Raw genomic sequence first — 6124 nt, forward strand, 5'->3', positions numbered from 1 at the left:
CACATAAGATGAAGGAATGGCAATTATTTATTAACTAGGCATAAACTTAAACAACATTCATCATCCTCCCTTATTGGGAAATTTAGCTCATAATAACTCTAAAAACATCCATGATTAATTCAGAATTAAAAACAAACATAAAGATGAATAAAAAGGGTAAAAGAAAGAAACTAGAAGTTGGTATCGCTCCGGGTCTTCAAGATAGCTTCCTCTCCACTTTGCCTCCACTATTAGGTCTGTTTTTGCCTGCCTTTGACCTTCAATGTCGTATTCCTTATATAGGGATAAGTGGTGAGCCTCCAATTGAGTGAAAAATCAAAATTAGGTCAAATCTGCGATTTCCGTACATAGTCGCGACTAGCATTTAAGCAAGTCGCGACTACGAACAAAACTCGAAAACCGAGTTTCGCCAATCTTACGAAGTCGCGACACAGGTCGCGACCGGGAAAAAGGGTCGCGACCGTGCTCATCGAGGTCGCGACTACTGATGCTTCAGGAACCAAATTTTTCCAATTTTTCCAAGTTTGTCCCAGTTTTTCGCCATTTGACTGAATTCGAACTTTAACACCCCGGGAACCTGAAATAATGAAAATCAAGCGTAAAACTGCTCCAAAAGACACCAATAGACGAAATAATGCTAACTTTGAAGACCCGAAATATAGGTTAATTATAACCTAACAAATTCCCCCAAACTAGATTCTTACTCGCCCCCGAGTAAGATAAAAAAAAACTAACTACACTATCAGATAATCACTACACTGCCGACTCATGCTCTGTTTCCTTCCTTGCATAAACTAGAATTTTGTTCTTACTAACTCTAACAATTAACTCGGATGCTCAATTAATAACACTATGTACAACTGCAACAATCTACTCAAGTATGAAACATTGTTATAAAAGTTTTACTCTTGCCATTAGTTCCACAACCCGATAACTCATAAGCTTGCATGCTTACCTTTCTCCACTAATGTTGACAGTATTCTTTGGAATCATTAGGTCTTTTCAAGGTCTAGGTAGTATGGCTTAGATATTCAGGGATAGGCGAAAGATAATTTTTGGCTCAAGATATCATAAGCACACAAACAGAACCCACAAGCTTCTTATTTTTTTTCAATCCCCCATAGCGTTCCCACATCTACCAAGATTGAGAGAAGATATCTCTATTATTTTTCCCAACATCACTGAATTTTTTTTTTTTCAAACACATTCTTACTTTTTATTGTGTTTTTTTTTCTTCTTTTTTTTTTCATATTTCATCATCATTTCAACTTTTTTCAGTGACATTGAATTACACATTTGTTTCTTTTCTCAATCTTACAAGTTCTTCTCCCTCTAACTATTTTCTCACACTAAATATTTCTCTCCCCCAAACTAATTATTTAGCTTATGATATCATGCATATAATGGTGAAGAAAAATCAATAGTATGATTAAAATTTTTCGGATCAATGGGTGAAAAACATAACGGGTTTAGGCTCAATAGGGTTAACTAGGGATAAACATTATTATGGTAGGCTTGAAAGGCTCAAACTATCCAACAAATGCCTAAATCATATTCCAATTGAACACTACCAAGGATTTCGCCTCAAAAGAATAAACATGCAAGTTCTAAGCTATCCTGTCAATCTTACCACAAACCATAGTAAAACAGTTATAACAGTTTTCACAACTTGAGTATTTGCGAAAGACACAGTTCCTAATCATCCAAACTAATCCAAAGAGTTAACAAAATCAAGCACACAGTTATTTTGCAGTTTCAGATCACATCACACTAATCAGCAGCATACAACTATCATCAAGCTTATTGCCATTCCTTAACTAAAACAAAAAACTAAAACAGAAAATTAAAATGCAGAATTTAAAGTGCAGAAATTTTAAAATTTTAAGCTTCTCCCCCCAAACTAAATATTACATTGTCCCCAATGTATACAATAAAATGCAGAGAGAAGAAACTTACCTGAAACCCTTTCAGAAAGGGTTGGGTGGTGGCGCTGGTCATAGGGATAGAACCGAGGGAGGTTGTGCCAAGTAGTTCGGGTCATCAATCCCAATGTTCATTACTGATGAGAGAGTTGAGTTGCCGAACTTGTCCCTCATCATAGATACTCCTTTGCACCATGTATTGTTGCATGTGGTTGTTTTTCTTGAATTATGTAACTCGAGTTTGTGCATGAGTATATTGTGTTGTAGGATCGATGGGCCCTGTGCAATTGAAGTGTTTGCTCCTCTTCTTCTTCTTCAACACTAGGTTCACGTTGCCGCCTACGCCCTTGCGGTGCATCAGGTTGTGGCTGCCCATAGGGGTGTGGCTCTTTCGGCTGTTGACAAAGGCGATGTCCATCTTACGAAGTGGCAACACCGTATTGTCAAACTCTAACTGGGAACTTCATATGCCCCGTAGTTACGTGATAACCCCTGCCAAACCGAAACCACCTCCCGTGGCTCCTTGCACGATTTGGTCAATGCTTTGCCGTATGACTTGTCCAATGTTAATGTTGTACCCTTTCATTATGGCGTACACATATTTAAGGCGATCCATTTGGACATCGGAAAAATGCTTGTTGGGCACTAACCGAGCACTCACAAAGTACAGCCATGTTTTTGCCACCGGGTTAATCTCACACCGGTACAGAATATTGGGCGACCCCTCGGTACCATCATTGTCATGGAACCTCAACCCAGGAAATCCCACTGTCTCCGCGACATCCACCATGTCAAATTGCTCTTCTTCCTCAATAATTCGGAGGCGTTGTTCCTCCCTAGTGTAATCTGGGACAGAGAACATCACATTGAATGCGTCAGCAGTGGCGGGAACCTTCTTTCCACGAACCTTCACTTCCCCATTTCGACGGTCGGGCCAATTTGCAAGGAATTCACAGGCCATAGTAACATCAGCCCGACCCCGAGTATCCACGAAACTTCCCCACTTCATTCTTTCAATTTGCGCTCTGATTGTCTCAAACCGAGGTTGGCGCCTCAATGGATTTTCAGGGAATTCAATACCCCTATCTTCAATATAAGCTCTATTCTTCAACCTTACGAAGCGATTGTGAGCCTCGATACTACCAAAGCGGGTTCTACAAAACCCGCTGGTGGTGGGTTCGAAGACGAACCTTCTTCAACATTCCTTGTCCTCTTTGGTGCCATTTTTTTCTTTTTCTTTTTTTTTTCGAATTTTTTTTTTTTTTTTTTTTTTTTTTTTCTTTTCTGAAACTTTTTTTCTAAGAAAAAAATTGGGCAGCACCTCCCCTTAAATTTCCTCTATCCCAAAAATACAAAATTCACTCAATCAATGTTCCTAATCACTTAATACCACAATACAATAATAATAAACCCAATATTATCAATTTCTACCCCACACACAATTATATCACTCAAAACTTAAAATAATTAATCAACTTTTTAAGAGTATGAAGAAAGTGATACTTACAACCCGAAAACGCTTAACTCCACCTCCATTGTTGAACGTCTTGAAAGCTTGAGTTTGAGGGTGACAACAATGGTGATTTTTTTTGGTTTTGGGTATTCTTTGGTGTGGGTTTTGAAGATATGTGTAGATTATTGAGTGAAATTGGGTTTTTGATTGGATTGGGTTTAAGAAATTTGAGAAAAGATGAAAAGATTGAAGTTTGAAGATGAAAAATTGAATTTTTTTTTAGAGGAAAAGAGTGTAGGGTCGGCTGAGAGGATTTGAAATTTGAATTTGGTTTGTGTAGGGTTGAATGAGGGGGAAAGTGTGAATTTATAGAATTTTTCGTCAGCAAGTCACGACCTGGCCACAGGCTAGTCGCGACTTGCTAATCGAGGAAAATTGGTCGTTTCTGGAAAATCAGCAAGTCGCGACTGAGGTCGCGACTTGAGAAATAGGTCGCGACTAGGCTTAGTGCTAGTCGCGACCTCTGGGCTTCAGGTCAATTTTTTTTTTTTTTTTTTTTTCACGCTTTTCACGATTCAATTAAAAAGAAATAATGTCTGGTACTAAACTAAAAATTGAAAATACTAACAAAACAATCAAAACAAAATAAAACTTGGGCTGCCTCCCAGAAGCGCTGTGTTTATCGTCATACAGCTAGACGCTGAGCCTTGCACTTCAAAGTGGCGCCAGGATCATGGCGGACTTGGCTTGGTCAAACTGACCTCCCAAGTTGATAATTTCAGAGTTTTGCACCAGAATAAGTTCCTTTTCAGGATTCCCACACACCAATCTTTTCCAACGTCGCCGAATCGTTCGAAATCGCTCTTTCGGCTTTGCTTTCTTCTTATCAGCTTTGGCAGAAGAACTCTTCACTATCTCAATCTTACAACAGGTAGGAATGTCGGTTGGGGCAAAAACATTAAAAATGACCTCTTCATCTTGCACTCGCAATTTTAACTCCCCCTTTTGAACATCTATTAATGCTCGGCCCGTGGCTAAGAATGGTCTTCCCAAAATAATGGGAATAGTTGAATCTTCTTCCATATCAAGAATTAGGAAATCAGCAGGGAAAATAAACTTACCAACCTTCACCAGTACATCTTCAATTATCCCACGAGGATGAGTCAAAGAACGATCTGCCAGTTGTAAAGTCACTGTTGTAGGCTTTGCTTTTCCCAATCCTAGCCTTTTGAAGACAGACAATGGCATTAGATTAATGCTTGCTCCCAAGTCACAGAGAGCTTTGGTTTCCACCGAACCCCCTATAGAGCATGGAATATTGAAACTACCCGGATCTTTAAGCTTGGGCGGTAGTTTCTTTTGCAAAATGGCGCTACACTCCTCAGTTAATGCCACTGTTTCATAGTCCTCCAATTTCCTCTTCTTAGACAATACCTCCTTCATGAACTTCACATAACGGGGCATTTGTTCCAAGGCTTCAGCAAAAGGAATGTTGATGTGTAGTCTTTTGAAGACCTCTAGAAATTTTGTGAACTGCTTGTCTAGATTGGTCTTACGGAGTCTCTGAGGATAAGGTATCTTTTCATGATGCTCAATACTGATTGGTGGGGACTGTTGTGGTTGTGTTGAGCTATCAGTAGCCTTCTCTACTGTTGGTGTTGGGGTTGGCACTGGTTGATCTTTAATCTCCTTATTTACATCAATTGGTTGTGTAAATTCAGGCCCATCATACTTCTTACCGCTCCTCAGGGTAATTGAATTGCAGTTTTCCTTAGGATTAATTTCAGTTGTACTAGGCAAATTTCCTTGAGGACGGGTTGCTACCTGAGTTGCTAATTGGCCCATCTGAGTCTGCAGGTCTTTAATGGAAGATCTAGTTTCAGTCATGAATTGTAGCAATAAATCCGTCTGCAAACCAGAATTTACACCAGAGGGTTGTTGCTGATTAAACTGTTGATTCTGATTCTGGTTCTGATTTCGTTGCTGATAGAACCCACTGTTTCTTCGGTTATTGCCCTGGTTGACCCCATAGTTGTTGTTGTTGTTCTGTGAATAGTTTCCAATGGCTTTAGCTTCATCCATTGGCAAATCATCCACATCAGCTTGGCATTCTGAAAAGTGATGGCTTCCCCCACATAATTCACACACAACTTGGGCTTGTTTAGCTTGCCCTGCAATTATCTTTGTCAATGCCTCAACTCTTTGTCGTCAACTTGGTGATGGCGTCGACCTCTAACACACCAGCTACTTTCTTTGATTGACTCCTCTCAGTTGGCCACTGTTGATTGTTTAGAGCCATCTCCTCTAATAGATCATATGCCTCATTAGCACTCTTCCTCATAAAGGCTCCCCCAGCTGCAGCATCTATTAAAGTTCTTGTATTTCCTACCAACCAATTGTAGAAGTTGTGAACCAGCATCCACTTCTCTATACCATGGTGAGGGCACTTTCTGATCAAATCTTTAAACCTCTCCCAAGCCTCATGGAGAGATTCATTATCTTGTTGGAGAAAATTATTAATTTCTCCTCTCAGCTTTGCAGACTTGGCTGGAGGAAAGAACTTTGACAAGAATTTCGTTGCCAGATCATTCCAGGTGGCAATAGAGTTGGGTGGCAAGGAGTTTAGCCAACTCTTGGCTCGCTCTCTAAGAGAGAATGGGAACAGTCTCAGTCGAATAGCATCATCACTAACTCCATTAACTTTAAAGGTTTCACAAAGTTCCATGAAATTAGAGAGATGCAGATTAGG

The 6124-nt window shown here is 39.8% G+C and overlaps 1 non-coding gene across 1 annotated transcript; it reads left to right on the top strand.

The window, feature by feature from the left end:
• Positions 1-5804: 5804 nt before the first annotated feature.
• Positions 5805-5911, top strand: LOC133035320 (small nucleolar RNA R71). The gene has a single exon (XR_009686590.1). It is a non-coding gene; the product is annotated as a small nucleolar RNA R71 (small nucleolar RNA).
• Positions 5912-6124: the final 213 nt, after the last annotated feature.

This window comes from Cannabis sativa, chromosome 2 (assembly GCF_029168945.1).
Source record: "Cannabis sativa cultivar Pink pepper isolate KNU-18-1 chromosome 2, ASM2916894v1, whole genome shotgun sequence".
NCBI classification, from domain to species: domain Eukaryota; kingdom Viridiplantae; phylum Streptophyta; class Magnoliopsida; order Rosales; family Cannabaceae; genus Cannabis; species Cannabis sativa.